The sequence below is a fragment of the Lissotriton vulgaris genome, chromosome 9 (assembly GCF_964263255.1).
Source record: "Lissotriton vulgaris chromosome 9, aLisVul1.2, whole genome shotgun sequence".
In the NCBI taxonomy this organism is placed as follows: Eukaryota; Metazoa; Chordata; class Amphibia; order Caudata; family Salamandridae; genus Lissotriton; species Lissotriton vulgaris.
The window spans coordinates 249,270,273-249,289,010 of NC_141697.1; the positions used below are offsets into that span (position 1 = coordinate 249,270,273).

At 48.4% G+C, this 18,738-nt stretch overlaps 1 protein-coding gene across 16 annotated transcripts in view; it reads right to left on the reverse strand.

Moving 5' to 3' along the window:
• Positions 1-18,738, reverse strand: part of KTN1 (kinectin 1) — a 467,921-nt gene that overhangs the window by 349,577 nt on the left and 99,606 nt on the right. The window lies entirely within an intron of this gene.

The window sequence follows — 18,738 nt, forward strand, 5'->3', positions numbered from 1 at the left end:
TAGATGCATTTGGACCCTTATCTGGCCCATACTGAGTGTGCATCATGGCATAATGCGTACAGCTAGAAAGAGTGGACTTCTACTTTACAAGCAGTCACTCTTTCAATGAAAGTACTACCAATGAATAAAAGGGAGAAACAAAGTTACTTCATTGGGTTGGACTTCCTTATTGGTAGTGGACATCCAGTAGGAGAAGGACACTCAGAACAGGCAGTAATTACAAGACACATATCAATCCTCTAAAATTTACAGTGAATAAAATAAAATGGAAACAGAGGGAGGCATCAATATTTCCTAAATCCTTTGGAAAGCAAAGCAGTGAATATCAACAGTGTCAAGGTAGATACAAAGATAAACTTACACTGCAAATGGAATATAAAATACTCCTCTTTTTGTAAAGTAAAGAAACACAAATAGATTTCTTGTAACAATACACAGGATAGGATGGAAAGAATTGAGCAATACATCAAGTCCAAATGGTAATTTAATCCTGTCATTAGAAAACCAACACCAAGTTATCAAATGCCTAATTAATGCCACCACCTACACAAACAACCACTAATGTTGTGGCTGTTATCGACAAGAATTTGCCGCCGACTAACAAAACATATTTGTGGTACTTGGGAGAAAACCTACCTACAACTTAAACTCTCTGGTTGAGGCAGAAGGCTAACCTTCAAGTGTCTCAGATCAATGAAGCCAAACAAAGGCCTCAAAATATGAATGCCTTTCAGAAAAATCCTGCAAACACAGACATAGAATGTAGAAAATAGATCGAGGAGAGATAAACGGAGTTTCATGCATGTTCATGAAGCAGCAGAATCATCTAAGAAACTGAAGCTTTAATTTCTAAACTATTAAAAAATACCTTAATGAAAGGCAATGCCAGGTTGAATCATTAGTAGCAAACCCCTTTGAGAACATTTGATAATGTTTTTTTTGTTTGAATTTTTTTATTGGGTTTTTACAATTTTGATGGTTCTGAGACTCGATACATCAGTATAAGAATAAGCAAATAAACAACAACGCCATATGGACATGCAGCATCTAAGTAGACATCAACAAAAATGACAACATGTCAGATCGCCTTAGTTGGTTAGGATATGTCTACGTATATTCCAAAGGATTTGATAATGTTCTTAGTTGTACTCTCTGAAGCCATCATATTAAATAAAAATACAAACAAGATGGCTTCCTTCACTTACAGTGTACATTCAGACTCCGTACTAACAGAATGTGGGTCTGGGGCAGCTTTTTCAACTGGTTTTGCCAGATGAACAGATTTAGATGGTATAGATCCAGAACAGAGGTTAGGCCTCTGTCCTTCTTGGGGACCATGAATAAAGGGACTAAAATCTTGTGCTGCTTTTTTGGAAATACCACGAAAGACCGCTAATTACCAAAGAATAGAAGCTTTTCGAGAACTTGTGGCTAAAGTTCAGGTGAGATATGTCATCTACCTGAAATAATGCACCAAACTTAGATGTACACAATTCATAACACTCATGATTGATTCAGATCAGCTGCTACACGTGCTTTAAATGGTTTGTGCTACCTACACTAGCGGCTAAACAAGGAGCATCATGTAGCTCTTGGTATTACCAAAACATTGGTCAATTTTTTTTTTGAAAATCTTTATTAACATGAAGGCAGAAATATATCCACAATATCACATTCAGAGGTCAATATCACATTTCTTGCAGTTACTGTCAAGCGGAACGGGTAGATAAATCACATTCTGGTATGGTGCAAGTATTGACCTAACAGAGACACGGATGGGTGCCTCTAGTGACCATTCAGTGCAGTTTGTGGATCACAACATAACTAACCCATCATTCACTCTGTGACCTGTCGATCTTCAGTACGTTTAACTGTTTCTACTAAATACTAACTAAGAGACAAGAAAACCCAACTAATGTCATCACTTATCAGTAGGTATCATCTGCACAAATCCAGTCATTAGCCACTACACTGGACTGAAATGCGGTCAATGGTATAGCTGCATTCATGCACCACCCCGGCATTAACAGGAGCCCTTCACCTAGGCCCGCCCCCTTATTCCTCCTCCTCCTCTGAGTCCAAGTCTTCGTCTTCCGGTAAAGGTGCACATGGTTCTCCCCTGTAGATGTTCCAGGGTGCCCAAACCTTGTTCCATCCACGGGGGCAAGCCAGTAGCACGTAAACTGCCCTTTCCTTCACCATCAGCAAATCCATATTCCTGATCCACCTAGCCGCCGTAGGCAGTTCTGGGGCGCCCCATTTTTGTGCAATGTCTCGCTTGGCCACTGTCACGGCCAGCGTGGCCCATATCAGTCCATATCTGTCCAGGTCATTAGGGTCCCAAATGTTCAATAGGCACTTACGGGGTTCAGGCAGGACTGAAAGTTTGAGGGCCTGGGAGACAGTGCGCATAATTTGCTTCCAAAATTCTTGGATCCGGGGGCATTCCCATAATGTGTGGAACAAAGTCCCCTCCTCCCCGCAACCTCTGAGGCAGAAGGGCTGTGGAGCCCTCTGAATTCTGTGAAGTAGTGTTCTGGTGTAGTAAGTGCGATGTAGAATCTTGAGTTGCACTAACCTGAATCTAGCTGAGATAATTACTTCCCTCGGTGAGGCAAGTGCCTCGTTCCATTCTGATTAATCCACTTTTCTATTTCCCCAACCCATTTCTCTCTAAGTTTTTGTGTGGGGTCTTCCAGGTTGTTAACCAGCTTTTTATATGTGAGAGAGGTTGCCTTCTGTTCCATAAAATCCGTCAGCAGTCTGTCTTCTAGTGGCGATGACTCTGGTATTGTGGTGTTAGGCGGGATCGCTTGTAGCAGTGCATGACGTATCTGCACATATCTAAATGTTTCAGTGGGGCCCAGACCATATTGTTGCTGGAGCTGTGGAAACGCAATTACCGCGCCTTTGTCCCAAAGGTCCCCTACCGTGGAAATTCCTATGCAATCCCATTGTGCGAACCCCTTGCATGCCCTTAAGTTTCCTAGTGATTTCGTGTCCCACAACGGTGTCATCTTGGTAATTTTCCCCTTCCAACCCAGCCGAGTTTGTGCTGCATGCCACAAGGCCGCCGTATGACGGGTCGGTCCGAGCAGGTTTTTAACTTGTGACAAATTATACAACACGGAGAGCATACCGTCCGTCCCCAACTGCGACCAATCCGCCTTGTACGCTGGGTCTCCTCGTGGGACGTGGATCCATTGATTAATTATCTTAAGTTGGGACGCCCAATAGTACAATTGAATATTGGGTAGCGCGATCCCCCCTTCATACCAACTTTTCACTAATTTTCATGTGCTATTCGAGCCGGACCGTTGTTCCACAGTAGGTTGGAGACCAGTGCTGCGACCTGTTTGAAGTAACGCGGTGTAACCATGTAAGGGGTATTTTCCAGCACATAGAGAAATCTGGGGAGGGCCATCATTTTATATAATGCCGCCCGCCCAAGGAGGGTCAGTGGCAAGGTTGCCCAATGTTTAACGTCCGCACGTAGGCGAGCCATGGGTGGCATTAAATTTTCGGCATAGAAGCCCGCGGCAGTATTCGTGATGAAAATACCCAGGTATTTAAAGGAGGTGGTCGCCAATGTCAGGGGGCAGTCGTCTTGTAACAGTGGTGCCAGGCCATTAAGCACGTATACTATCGACTTAGACCAATTCAGGGTGTACCCCGACGATTTCCCGTGCTCATCACAGAGACGCAACAGGGCAGGGATCCCGTCGTTAGGGTCAACCATGTAAATAAGCATATCATCTGCATACAGGGAGATCTTATCCTCCCAGCCCTCCTCCCAAGTGATGCCCCGGAACAGTGGCGTTGCTCTGAGCAGGATGGCCAGTGGTTCTAGCACCAGTGCAAAGAGTAGGGGCGACAACGGGCACCCTTGTCTAGTAACATTGGTCAATTTTAGTTACATTACAGAATGCAGAGTGTAGATGGGGTAAGTAAATTCACGAATAGGGTGGTTTTTCCTCATCATAGGAATGAAGGCCTTCAGCAGGATAGGCGAGTTCATGAAAGTGGAGAAGCAGTGGGGGGGGGGGGGGGGGGGGGGGAAGGGTAAAAAGTAGTCCTCTTCTATTTTCAGAATGTTGGTGCTCTAAAGATAGACCATGATGACAGAGGTTAAATTATAGCTCTTGTCCTGAAATGTGAAGGGTTTACATATCCCCTTTAATGTTAGGCTTTTAAAGGAGGTTCCTAGGCTTTCTGATGCAAATCATAGTCTACTTGAGGAAATATAACTCTGCCCTAGCAAAGAAAAGTGTATGATAAAGGCTCCCTGGGTGGGACAAATACTAGTATTCATACCAGGCTACAATTCTGGTAATGTTGTAAATGAAGAGCAGTTTGTGCGCGCCTTTTGGAAATACAATCCGGTACCAAAGCAAGGTGGCTGGTGGCTTCAGCAAGAAGAGGTAACATGGGTGTTATATTAAGTTTATTTCAAGGGTGCCTAACCACTACAATTAGCATTGGCACAGTATAAAACACCCCAGATTATGATAGGCAATTTTCAGGAGGTCATGACCTCTATCAGAGATAGAAACATCTTAGGAAGACCTTCAAAGGCTCATGAGCAAATAAACTAGTAGATATGTGGAGGGAGAGAAAAAAGGAGGTGCCTGTTTACTTATTTCATTCATGCAAGTACAGCCATCATTAGTATTGATTTTTTCTGAAAATTAATTTAGGAGCGAATGTCATTGCGCTACTAACTTGCAGGACATTTGTCTTATCACACAGGAATGCATATGGATGTAGGTCGTAGGCAATGCATAGCAACTTTTGATTTTAGTCTACATAGGAAAAATTCCTATATGAGCTTGTTCCAACTTATGTCACAGGCAAGATGGTGAAGTTCTTCAACATAAACTCAGAAACTGCCCCTGCCATATTTGTCTGGGATACTCTAAAGATCGTCTGAGAGGTATTTTGAAGGATCTGCTTTCTAGTTTATGAAGGGAAAGGAAAACCAAACGGGTAAAGTGCGAGGACTGTAATTAAAGACCTTAACGTATCAATATTAATGAGTTCTTCTCTGGGCGGTGGGACTGAGTACTGCTGGTTAACTGAGGAAATCATAGAACACCACAGGCAGTAGTGCTTTGCAAACATTTGCGTAGACAAACACTGCTGACAGACCAATGTCAGCAAAAAGAATGTCCCTGGAAATCTCTTGGAATAAGCCCTGATGGAATGAGCACAAATGCCATCTGGAAAGTCTCTTAGCCAGACCTTGGAAGATTTTGACACCAAGAATGACCCATCTCAAATTGGTGCATATAATCACCACATCATCCTACCTTGCTCCCACAAAGAGCCGATCTTCCACTCAGTTATGCCGAGTGAGGACAATGTAATAGGATATCACACGTTTTGGGTCCAGTTTGTGCAGTCATTCCTACTCCTTGGTTGGATGAGAAAGAGAGAAGAAAGGTAGAAGAGGGGAGCGTAGCCAAAGCGGATTTAAGAGGACCACTTAGTGAGGTGCTACATTACACCCAACAACAGCCTGTAATATAATTTAATCCAACAATTCAAAGAATGAGAACGGTCCTGTAAAGGGGTCAGTATGCCTGAATATCTGATGGCTGGGGGTAGTGAAAAATTCTCTGTGCTGGCACTATGCGCCATGGTGATGCCCAGAAGAAAAGTGGCCGCTAGGTGGATTGTGGCCTCAGTGGTCCAGCCGTGACGGGAGCTGCCCGTGAGCGTGAGGCCCTATCTGTGTCCTTGGTGACATGGCACTTGGGTTAATCCTACCACCTTGAAAGTGGAGAGTTGTAAGAGCTGATCCTCATCTGTGCCATGAGGCCCGACAAGCAAGTGACCTGGTGAATGTAGCAGTCATCTTGAAGACAGAAAGACAGTAGCATTGGCCCATCTACTGACAGAGCAAGGAGACTGTACAGGCTAATAACAGCTATTCTGGGTCCCAAGATATCTTGTGCCGTGTTCAAGATCCTGGGGATTACCTTTCTCCAACACTCTGCATGCTAGAACCTCACGCTAGCACTAGAATGAGTAGATTCCAAGGTATGGGTGTCACTGTCCACATGATGAGCACGTCGGTAGTGACGAGTATTCATTTGGAACCTTCAACTTTGTTGGAAGAAAGCACATTTCCCTCATCTCTGAGGCAGCACAGGTCAGTGCACTGTTGCACCAACGTGCTTACCTACAGAGTCTACAACTGACAGCGGAGTGTGAGGCCCCCCATGACAAACTTTCCTGTATGCAACCGTCATCTTTGTATCTCAGAAATCTGATAAAGAACATGGGCAAAGGAGACACGAAACAAAAGTGCTGACCCAGATGACCTCAACATCTTCAGGCCTGTCTCCAACGTTACCTTCCTGGCAAAAATTCTAGAGAGACGCGTTCTCTCCCAAATCAACCCCAACATTGACTCCAACAATCTTCTTTACTTTATGGAAAGGATGCACCACAGAAACCGCTATACTTGATATGGCAGATGACATACACAAATCTCTGGACACGGAGAGATGCTACCTCCTCTTCCTCCTCCTAGACATATCAGCGGCCTTCAACACAAACACAAGTTGCATTTGGAATCCCTCCACAAATGGTTCACCTCATCTCTACACAACTGCTCTCAGCTAATAAAAATAAACAACTCTACCTCAGATACGTCTGCCATAACCAGAGGTGTACCTTAAGACTCAGTTCTCTCACCTACACTCTTCAACAACTATATGGGACCCCTCACCACCATACTGAAACAGGCAAACATCTCATACCACATCTATGCGGACGACACCCAGCCCTACCAAGAAATATCCTCTCTAGAGGACGCACGTCAGTTAAACTCCACTCTCAAAGGCCAAAATTGCCTCTCCCACAACCACCAGAAACTAAACAAAGACCAGACTGAAATCAATTCTCCTTTCCAACAATGGACCAACCACTCCGGTATAAATAGCATCAATGCTTTTAACTGCAAAATCAATTTTCCTGAATCAGTTAAATCTCTGGGGATCACCCTGGACCCCAGTCTGAGCATAAGCCTACACATAAAGAATACAGTGAAGAGTGCATTCTACAACCTAAAACTCCAACACTAGATAAAGGTCTTCCTCTGAATGATCTAAAAACTGCCACACAATTGATGATGCGGTCTAGACTGGACTACGTGAATGCCACCCTTACTAGCACTGCAAAGTTGCACCTAGTCCCCCTAGGAGCACACTAAATGCAGCTCCAAGGATGGTCATTGGAGTAATTGGAGTAAAAAAGACAGTTGAATATCCCACTCCCTAAAAAAATCAAAAGTGGCTCCCGATTAAAGTCCGTTGTCGTTTCAAAACTGCCTTCCTCAAACAAAGTCCTTCACATTCCACCCAAAAAACAGAAACAAAAAAAATGTGCATGCTCCCTCTCGGGGAATGCCCCCAAAATCTGGAACTCCTTCCAAGTTCAAATCAGGGCGAATCCTTCTTTCTTGAGCTTCAGAAGACAATTTAAAGAGATTCTCCTCAATCAGCACCTCAACCCTCTGTGGACTCTAAAACCTAGCCTACAACTGGAATCTTGTCCTCAAACTACATACTATCTGCTTTGTTTTATCTCTAAGAATTGCTCCGATTTGTCTTTCAACTTGTTTTTCACTCTGTAACCAATGTCTTCTTGCACTACCTTGACTAGGTCTGTAAAGAGCTCTGATACTCTCAGGTCTTGCCAGGGCTATATAAATCTCTTTAAATAAATAAACACTAAAAAGAGGAAATTGATATTTGAAAACTGAAGCAGTATGCAAAGGGAAAATGGACAAAGATGGTGAGAAAATCAGGGTAAAACAGCCTAGATGGGAAAGCAGGCATGACACTTCTTGAATGCGGTTTGAAATGAAAGGCAGCCTGCAATGTATAGATGGCAAATTGGCAACTTTAGCGATATCTTAGATCACATGAAAGAGTGGCTTCACAGACGAACCATAAGACGGGAAGAGGCAGAGATATAGGTTGTAAACATCGAGGAGGATAACACCACCTGTATTTAAAAACCAGCTAAAACTGGAGAAGGCCACAGAAATCGCCTGTTCTAAGCTCAAGGAGCAAAGGAGACCTGTCGGGTATAATCTCTCTGGGCAAGCCAAAAGCTTTTGTTGAGATGCTACTGGTAGACTTATTTGGAGAGACAACTTATGATGTTTGCCCTCAACTGCCATCTAGCTTAAGGCATTAACAGGATGCATAAGGGGAGAGGTGTCACAGATGCAATACCTGCAGGACAGGGAACCAAGTTTGAGTCAAATACATTGGAATCAACTAAATGTAAATGTAAATGTAAATGTAGTTGAGCTTATATAGCGCACAGCTACCCGCAGTGGGTGTCCCGGCGCTTGCTTAGGGAACCTGTCCTGATATTCCCCTGTGTGATAGCCCCAGCAGGTATCCACAAGGTGAAAATCAGGCATCCCGCCGCAAGGGGCCGTTGTGGAGATTAAGCAAGCTATTGCCCAGAGTCGCAGAGTGTGAACCCATGAGTCGAGAAGGCACCGGAGCGAGAATTATCGAGTCCGTGGAATTTTTAGCCCAAGACCCGCCGAGGCGGGGAATTGAACCCTGGTCCAGGACTGATCTCAGCTTCCGGGTCTGCCGCCTCTAACCCCTGAGCCACACTTCTCCAAATATATGCAATATTCTATGGACGAAACACTTTCATAAGTAGTGGGTTTAGCACGTTCACAATAAAAGTGAGCCTTCATGTGTAAGTACTTTACAAAAAGGGGGTTAAACCCATGCAGTCGCGGGGACCTGGGCACTATGTGATACATATAAAGGGGGGTCCCCGTGGAGGAGAAATGTGTATTGTAAGTTACATACACGACAATTATTCAAAAATCAATAAAGCACAAGTTATGTAAACGAATATCAGATTGGCATATATTATTTAATGACCAATGGTTTGTGAATATCAGGTGTAATACAAAAATCATGTAAATTAAGAGCCCCAAGGGGGGGAAAAAAGGGGAAGGGAAGGGTAGTGCTCGAGGAAGTGTAGAGAGGTTATAACACAGTATAAAGAAGTAACAATACAAATTGGCACAGATTATCAAAGGATAATCAAAATACAAACGTCCCAAAGCAGGACTAAACACTAAAACACACATATAAACAATGCATTTCAACGGTCACATCATATTATTAGAGAATTAAGGGGTGTGCCGGAATGACAAATTGAAGAAAGAACAGTCGACGTTTCGACCCCTATCTATAGGCCAAATGTAGTCCTTTTATGGGGTCTTCATCAGGACGTCAAATTGGGGAAGGAAGGTGGGGCCATTCATGGTTGGAGACCCAGAAGGGTTCAATGCATAAGCAGAGGAACCACGCTTGACGTCGTGGTCAATCTGATGGGATGGACGTTTAAATTAATTAGGAGAAACAACAATCTATAGGTCGTTGTAACTCAGACCTGCAGAAAATGATGGATGCACAGTCCTTGATGTACAATTAGAGGTGTGTGATTTACCGTTATAAAATCGGCTGAGGCTGTAAGTGGTATAGTCTCAAAGTGACAATCAAATCCGGTAAAGATGTATTGTTTCAACTTGCACAGATAATTATGCTCGCACTTGGAGATGCGTGATTTCACCGTTATAAAATCGGCTGAAGTCTCGAGGTAACAATCAGATCCAGAAGAGATGTATTCTTTCAACTTGCAAGGATGGATATGCTCGCAAGTTCAAAGCGGCAGGTAACAATACGGCGCCTCTCCGTGAAAATTGTAAACCTGTGTGCAGCGTGGAGCACATTCAGATCGGTTTAGAACACAAGTGGTCCGGTTTCATAAAATGCGGCACAAAAACTGCCAGTTGCTCGCATCCCGAACGCGAAATCCGCAGTCAGGTGACTTTCGTGGATTTCGCGTTCGGGATGCGAGCAACTGGCAGTTTTTGTGCCGCATTTTATGAAACCGGACCACTTGTGTTCTAAACCGATCTGAATGTGCTCCACGCTGCACACGGGTTTACAATTTTCACGGAGAGGCGCCGTATTGTTACCTGCCGCTTTGAACTTGCGAGCATATCCATCCTTGCAAGTTGAAAGAATACATCTCTTCTGGATCTGATTGTTACCTCGAGACTTCAGCCGATTTTATAACGGTGAAATCACGCATCTCCAAGTGCGAGCATAATTATCTGTGCAAGTTGAAACAATACATCTTTACCGGATTTGATTGTCACTTTGAGACTATACCACTTACAGCCTCAGCCGATTTTATAACGGTAAATCACACACCTCTAATTGTATATCAAGGACTGTGCATCCATCATTTTCTGCAGGTCTGAGTTACGACCTATAGATTGTGGTTTCTCCTAATTAATTTAAACGTCCATCCCATCAGATTGACCACGACGTCAAGCGTGGTTCCTCTGCTTATGCATTGAACCCTTCTGGGTCTCCAACCATGAATGGCCCCACCTTCCTTCCCCAATTTGACGTCCTGATGAAGACCCCGTAAAAGGACTACATTTGGCCTATAGATAGGGGTCGAAACGTCGACTGTTCTTTCTTCAATTTGTCATTCCGGCACACCCCTTAATTCTCTAATAATTAGATGTGACCGTTGAAATGCATTGTTTATATGTGTGTTTTAGTGTTTAGTCCTGATTTGGGACGTTTGTATTTTGATTATCCTTTGATAATCTGTGCCAATTTGTATTGTTACTTCTTTATACTGTGTTATAACCTCTCTACACTTCCTCGAGCACTACCCTTCCCTTCCCCTTTTTTCCCCCCCTTGGGGCTCTTAATTTACATGATTTTTGTATTACACCTGATATTCACAAACCATTGGTCATTAAATAATATATGCCAATCTGATATTCGTTTACATAACTTGTGCTTTATTGATTTTTGAATAATTGTCGTGTATGTAACTTACAATACACATTTCTCCTCCACGGGGACCCCCCTTTATATGTACTTCATGTGTAAGTACGGCTGGACCTTCGGACACAGACGGTCAAGCCTAGGTCTTAGAGAAGCATCATATGCCGTAAATGCTCTTGGTCCAGCATTATGGACTCCATTTTCCATTTAAGCAGGCGTGCAGCGCTTGCGTGCAGCGACGCGCCGGAGATGCGCCAGAGATAAGCCCGTCTGCGCCCGTCCGAGCTCCAGCCGCACCCAGTGCCAGGAATAATGCCGGTTTGATCCCTGCCAGATTAAACTACTCCAAGGAGGCCCTACTGAGTATAGGAAAGGGGATAAGGGGCGAGCCTAATAAAAGATCGTCCACAGACCTCCGCTATCCTGGCCTGTGGCCTGATTAATAGTAAATCCCTGGTCCAACACCATCAGGAGATGTCGGGATTGTTATAAGATATGGACCTGGATGCTTTCTTTATCACAGAGACCTGGACCAGTGCTGACTCCTCTGTTGAGTTGGGCTTTGCATGCCCTGAAGGGTACAAGATGTTTCATAAACCCAGGTCCCAGGGAAGAGGGGGGTCGGAGTCATATTTAAGGAGAGGTGGAACTTTGCTCCCCTTCAGATCGATGAGGTCGCAGGGATAGAACTGCTGGGCTTCACCCTGCAGGAAACTAAAGGAAGGGTGCTAACCGGTATGGTTTGCTATAGGCCTCCAGGCCTAGATACGCAGTATCAGGAGTTGTTTGACATTATCACCGCCCTGGCCTTGAGCCACTCCAGACTGCTGCTCCTAGGTGATTTTAACCAATGGGACAATGGGACCCTAGGGAGTCATCTGAAGGACCTGCAACATATACGTGAGAACTGCGGCCTTGATCAGCTGGTTTTTAAACCTACCCACTCAGGTGGACATGTGTTGGATCTTGTGTTTGCTAATCAGACTGAGACAGAGGTGACTGGCATACTACCCCAATGGTGGACTGACCACTCCCTAATCCACTTTAAGATTACTATATCCACTCATGTAAATAAAAATGCCTGTCCTGCAACCTACCGAATGGGAAGAGACTGGTCTAAAATACCAAAAGATCAAACGGATCCTACCTTCACCAATCAGACACCTTTTGCTCCGGGTAATTCGGTGGGTCAGAATTATCTTGCCTACTGTAATTATATCACAGATACCCTTGATAAACTTGTACCCCTGAAAAAGATAGGGAATAGAGGGAAACCGTCAGCCCCCTGGTTCAGTGAGAAGATGAAATTACTACGTAATCAGTTTAGACAGGCAGAAGAGAAGTAGCGAAGGCCCTATCTAGAGTCAGATAAGAGACTGCTAAAGATAGCGCAGAATAAATATAAAGGGGCCATCGTCAAATCAAATGCTCTCTTTATGCCACTTCTATACTTCAATCACCGAACAGCACAAAAACTCTTTAATATTATAAGGGACCTCTCCAACCCGGACTGCACGAGCAACAGGGTGGTTGCAACACAAAAGCTCTGTGACGAAATCTCTATCTTCTTTGAAGAAAAGATTGCCAAAATCGTGGGGGGGACTTGTTCAGGATAAAGCCAGCAGTCAGGACACTCTCCTTTTGACTGTTGAGGAGGAACCATGGGCAGTATCATCTATTGAGAGTTTTCAACCTCTCACAGAAGAGCTTTTTAACAGCCTTGCTCTTAGTGTATCTTCTGGCTCCCCCTTAGACCCCCTTCCTCATAAGATCTGGAAGGAGTATGGGCCAGAGCTATTTCCCTGGATGCGACTGATCTGTTGCCAGTCACTGGAGGAAGGATTGGATTAGATATGGAAGCAGGCAACGGCAACTCCCCTACTTAAGAAACCCTCACTGGACCCAACTATCCCAGCTCATTTTAGGCATATATCCCTCCTGCCCTACCCTATAAAAATCCTGGAAAAGGCTGTTAGTAGATCTTTGTCAAGCTATCTTGAAGATAACCGCCTACTGGATAAGGATCATTTTGGGTTCCGCCCCGGCCATGAGACAGAGACTGCGTTGGCTACCATGCTGGACACACTGCTAATGCGAGCCTACAAAGGTAATTCATCAATACTAGTGTTGTTGGATATGTCGGCCGCATTCGACACGGTAAGCCACGCAGTCCTGCTAGGCAGACTGGAGAAACTGGGGGTGAAGGGCAAAGCTCTGACATGGCTACAATCATACCGGACAGGTAGACAGACAACCGGTGGTGACCATGACTCCGTATGCTTCTCCTAAAGCACAAGTTACTACTTGTGTAACAATATATCTGTAAGAGACATTTGTTAGTGATAGATTCCTTACCTTAGAATATCCCCAGGTGTCAGACTGGATCCGGAAATTTTTGCGTAGCAGTACCCTTGCACGTCGGTAGGTGTCGTCTGCGGCTCCGCGTCAGTCGTCGGCGCCGTGATGACGTCGGAGTACTTAGACGTCGCCTTTGCGTGCTGACGTCAGTTCTTAGACACAGCTTTACCGCGCCAGAAACGCAGAGCTATGCTACAAACCAACACTGGTGCCATTGAAACTAGGGCCCTGAAAGGGGAGGACTTTAACCCTAGATATCAGTTCGCAGAACGGTGAGGATGGGTGGGTCGGTAAGGAATCTATCACTAACTAATGTCTCTTAGTCAAGTAGTAACTTGTGCATCTGAAAGACACGTTAGTGATAGATTCCTTACCTTAGAATAGATACCCCAGCAATACCAAACCCGGTGGTGGGTCTGCGAACCAATAATCACACCAGAAAGTCCTGGAGGACGGAAAGGCCAAAAAAGCCATTCCTCCGGACTTGGCTGTCCAGGCAATAGAGTCTTGCAAACATGTGCAGCAAGGCCCATGTAGCTGCCTGGCAAATGTCCTGCAGGGGCACTCCTCGGCCCAAGGCAGTGGTAGTCGCCGTGGCCCGAGTGGAATGAGCCCTCAGCCCAACAGGGGGTTCCTTCTTAGCCAAGGATTAACACGCCTGGATACACAAGATGATCCACCGCGAGATGGTCCGCTTGTGCACCGCCTTTCCATTCTTAGCGCCCACGTAACCAACAAAGAGTTGGTCATCCACCCGAAACTGGCGTGTGCGATCCAGATAGTAAGAGAGCGCACGTTTTGGATACAGACGGTTGAGCCTCTCTTCCTCTTTCGAGGGATGCGGAGGCGGAAAGAAGGTGGGCAAGGTGATGGACTGCCCGATGTGGAAGGCTGTGACTACCTTGGGCAGGAAAGAGGACCTTGTCCGCAACACAACCTTGTCCGGATGGACCGAAAGGAAAGGAGGTTTAGAGGATAGAGCCTGGAGCTCACTCACTATCCTGGCAGAGATGATGGCAACCAGGAAAGCAGTCTTCAGAGTAAGAAGGCGGATAGGATAGTTGTGAAGTGGCTCAAAGGGAGCGCACATCAGAAAAGTAAGAACCAGGTTCAAGTCCCACTGAGGCATCACGAAGGGGACAGGTGGAAACGTGTGTGTGATGCCTTTCAGGAATCGATTAACAGGGGACTTGAACAAAGAAGGTTGCTCAGGCAGCCTTAGAAAGGCTGAAAGGGCAGAAAGGTAGCCCTTGATAGTGCCTAGAGCAGAGCCCTGCAGGGCAAGAGAAAGGAGGAAGAGAAGAACCTCAGAAAGAGGGGCAGAGAGAGGATCCACAGCCTTTGCTGTGCACCATGCCACAAATCTGTTCCACCTGCAGGCATATACCGACTTTGTGGAGGGACGCCTGGCTGCCAGAATGATGTTACAGAATTCAGGAGGCAAATCAAATGGCCTCAACTGTCGCCGCTCAACCTCCAAGCATGGAGGTGGAGACTGGACAGGTTCGGGTCGAGGACCGTCCCCTGCTGCTGCGACAGAAGGTCCTCCTGAAGAGGCAGACGAACCGGGGGATCGACTGACATACTGAGTAGCTCGGGATACCAGTATCTTCGTGCCCAGTCCAGAGCCACAAGGATGACTTGTGCCCGGTCGCGCTTGATCTTCTTCAGCACTCTGGGCAGAAGTGGCATAGGCGGAAAGGTGTACAACAGACCGCAACTCCACTCGCGACGAAAAGCGTCTCCGAGCGAGTGCCACCTTGAAAATTCCAACGTGCAGAACTGATGAAATTGCGCGTTCTCTTCGGTGGTGAATAGATCTAACCAAGGCTCTCCCCACTGCTGAAAGAGGCCTTGCGCCACGTCCGAGTTCAGACGCCATTCGTGATCCATCATGCACCGGCGGCTGAGTTCGTCCGCCCTGGTGTTCAGAGAACATGCCAGGTATTGAACCAACAGGGTCACACCCTGATGTTCCAGCCACTGCCAAAGGCACAGAGCCTACTGGCAGAGGGTCCACGACCCCACCCCGCCCTGTTTGTTGCAGTACCACATGGCGGTGGTGTTGTCCGTGAACACCTGCACTACACTACCCCGGACAGAGGGGAGGAATGCCTTCAGTGCTAGACAAATCGCCCGCAGCTCCAAAAGGTTGATATGGAGCCGGGACTCCGCCGGAGACCAGAGGCCTCTGATCTCCACCTCTCCCATGTGGCCTACCCAGCCCTGGAGGGATGCATCCGTCACAACTACGTGCTCCGGGTGGGGAAGGGAGAGGGATCTGCCGCTGACCCAATCGCGGTCCGTGAGCCACCACTGCAGCGGTCTCGCAGTGCCCTCCGAGATCAGGACATGGTTGGACAGGTTGCCCTGATGCTGGGCCCACTGAAACTTCAGGTCCCACTGCAGAGCACGCATCTGCCAATGGGCGTGATGCACCAGAAGGATGCAGGAAGCCATCAGCCCCAGAAGCCGCAGCGTCAACCTGACCGAGACTCGGGATAAAGGCTGAAAGATTGGAATCAGAGCCTGTATATCCCGAACCCACTGTTCGGGTGGGTAAACCCGAAACTGCGCCGAGTCGAGAACCGCGCCGATGAAAAGGGGCTTCTGAGAGGGACACAGGTGTGACTTCGGCACATTGATGGAGAACCCCAGCTGGTGCAAGAGGTCTGCCGTTATCTGGAGGTGGCTGACGACTGTCTGGGGCGAGCCCGCCTTCAACAACCTGTCGTCGAGGTAGGGGAAGACTGAAACCCCTAACCTGCGCAGATGAGCTGCGACCACCGCCATCACCTTCGTGAACACCCGTGGGGCGCTGGTAAGGCCGAAGGGGGGCACAGTTAACTGAAAGTGCTTGTGGCCTACCGTGAACCGCAGGTAGCGCTGGTGGGCCGGCAGGACGGGGATGTGGAAATAAGCGTCCTGCAAGTCCAACACTACCATCCAGTCCCCTGGGTCCAGGGCAGCTAAGACCTGAGCCAGAGTCAGCATTTTGAACTTCTCCTTTCGGAGGAAGCCGTTGACGTTCCGTAGGTCCAAGATAGGACGTAGGCCCCCTTTACCCTTCTTGGGTACCAGAAAGTAGTGGGAGTAGCAACCACATCCTACTTCTGACCCAGGAACGCGCTCGATGGCCCCCTTGGCCAAGATGGCCGTAACTTCCTCCTGCAGAAGTCGCAAATGATCCTCCGATATGCGGTGGTGTTGCGGTGGTATGGCTTGAGGGGGTCGGTTCGAAGGGGAGGGAGTAGCCCCTTCGGACGATTTGCAGCACCCACCTGTCCGACGTGACAGTGCGCCAGTGGGAGTGGTGATGGCGAACCCTGCCCCCCACTGGCGTCACATGGGCCGAAAAGCACAGACTAGGAGGGTTTTGAGGCGGATGCAGCAGGGGAGGGTGTGGACTGGCCTCGCCGTTGTCCCCGACCGCCTCCACGGCGATTTCCACGGCCACCACCGCGCTGTATATTAGTCTGCGGTGCGTGGCTGGCAGCACGTGTGGGGGGCTCCTTCCTTGGCCACAAAAGGAGCGAAAGGCACCCGTTTACTGGCACGGAGCAGAGAGGCCCAAGGACTTGGCCGTAGCCCGGGAGTCCTTAAAGAGCTCAAGCGCATGGTCTGCCTTGACGCCAAAAAGACGACTGCCATCAAACGGCATGTCCATCAGTGTGTTCTGGACATCGGCCGAAAAGTTGGCGGACCTCAACCAGGCGTGGCAACGAATCGCCACAGTCGTTGCCATCGCTCTACCTAGTGTGTCGGTGGTATCCAGCCCACACCGGATAGAATATTTTGCTGCATCCCGGCCTTCCACAAGGGCTTGGCCGAGTTTGGCCCGTACCTCCAACGGACACTCTGGCAGCAATTCCGCGACCGTATCCCACAGAGAGTGGGTGTAGCGGCCCAAGAGGCATGCAGTGTTGGAAGACCGCAGTCCCAGACTAAGGGAGGAGAATACCTTTTTGCCGTACTGATCATACCTCTTGGATTCCCTGTCCGACGGAACAGACGGGAATGCAGTCTGGGAATTTGATGCCTGGATGACCAGGCTCTCGGGGGTGGGGTGGGTGGACCGGAAACATGGGTCGCCCGGGGCTGGGCGGTGGCATCTGGCCACGTTCCTATCTATGGGCGAACCCGTAGCTGGCCTGGACCAAGAACGGTCAAGGCCTCATTAAAGGGCAGCAGAGGCTCGGCCGAGCTTGCCTGCGGTTTAAGGACCTCAGTGAGGAGGTTAGTCTTCACGGCCGCGACGGGGAACTCAAGGCCCAAGGCCTTGGCTGCCCTCATCAACACCACACTGTAGGTCGCCCCCTCCTCCGTAGCCACGGTAGGAGGTGAGACAAAGCCAGTGTCTGGTGATGTGTCCAGACCACTGGCATCCCCAAGTCCACCTGTCCAGTCCACTTGAGACTGACACTCTCGGGTCAGAGGGTCCTCAGACCCCTCCCAATACTCCTCTTCACCCAACCCCTGTTAGTCAGGGTTGTCAAACAATGAGGCCGGTTCATAGAAGGTAAACTCCCCAAACGGCGTCGAAAGCGGCGCCGTTCCGACGCCGGAGCGAGGGAGGCATCGGGGACGGCGCCGCTCGAGGACGGCGCCAGAGGTGACACCTGAGGGACCGGCGGCGGTGAGGTCGTTAGGTCAACCGGCGACGACTCGGATCCTGAAGCGGATCCAGAGGGGCCCAGCGGCGCCGGGCCCGAAGGCGCCGGCGGCGTCTGGGCCGAAGCACCCGACTGCATCGGGGCCGAAGCCCCCGACCCACTAGTGGCCCCAGACGGGTCCGCTGGGCCCGAAGGCACCGCCGAACCAGTCGGGGAAGAGAGGTTCCTCATGGCCATGAGGAAGCGCTCAATCTCCCCCGGCGTCACGTCTTGCCCAGGGACCGGAGGGTGTGGAGCAGGCCGCGACGCCCGCGACTGACGGAGCCGCGTGGGCGGTGTCACCCGAACCACAGGCTGCGTCGCGCGAGCGTCGGGGGAGTCAGAAGAGAGCGATGACGTCTCTTCGACTTCTTGTGCTTACCTGATGACGACTTCGACCCAGAGGAGTGATGCCGACTCTCAGAACTGTGATGGCTCCGACCCCGCGACCTGTCCTTCGACCTCCTGTGGGACCCGGACCTCTCGCGGCACGGGGCAGACTGCCGGAGTTCGAGCCGCTTGCGGGACCGCTCCCGCCTAGCTTTCGAAGTCAGGGTCCGGAAGTCGGAGCAGGCCTTGTCGTTGTGGTCGACGCTGAGACAGTGGAGACCCAGACAGTGAGGGTCCGTGACCGACATCAGACGGTCGCAATCCTCACACTGCTTGAAACCAGGCATCCCTAGGCACCGTCTGGAGTCGCAAGACTCAAGAAAAGATGATCAAAAGGGATCAAAAAAGACTAGTCAAAAAGTGACTAAAGTACTGCTTTTTCAAGATCTGCGCTGCTGGCGTGGAAAAAAGAACTGACGTCAGCACGCGGAGGCGGCATCTAAGTACTCCGACGACATCATCACGGCGCCGAC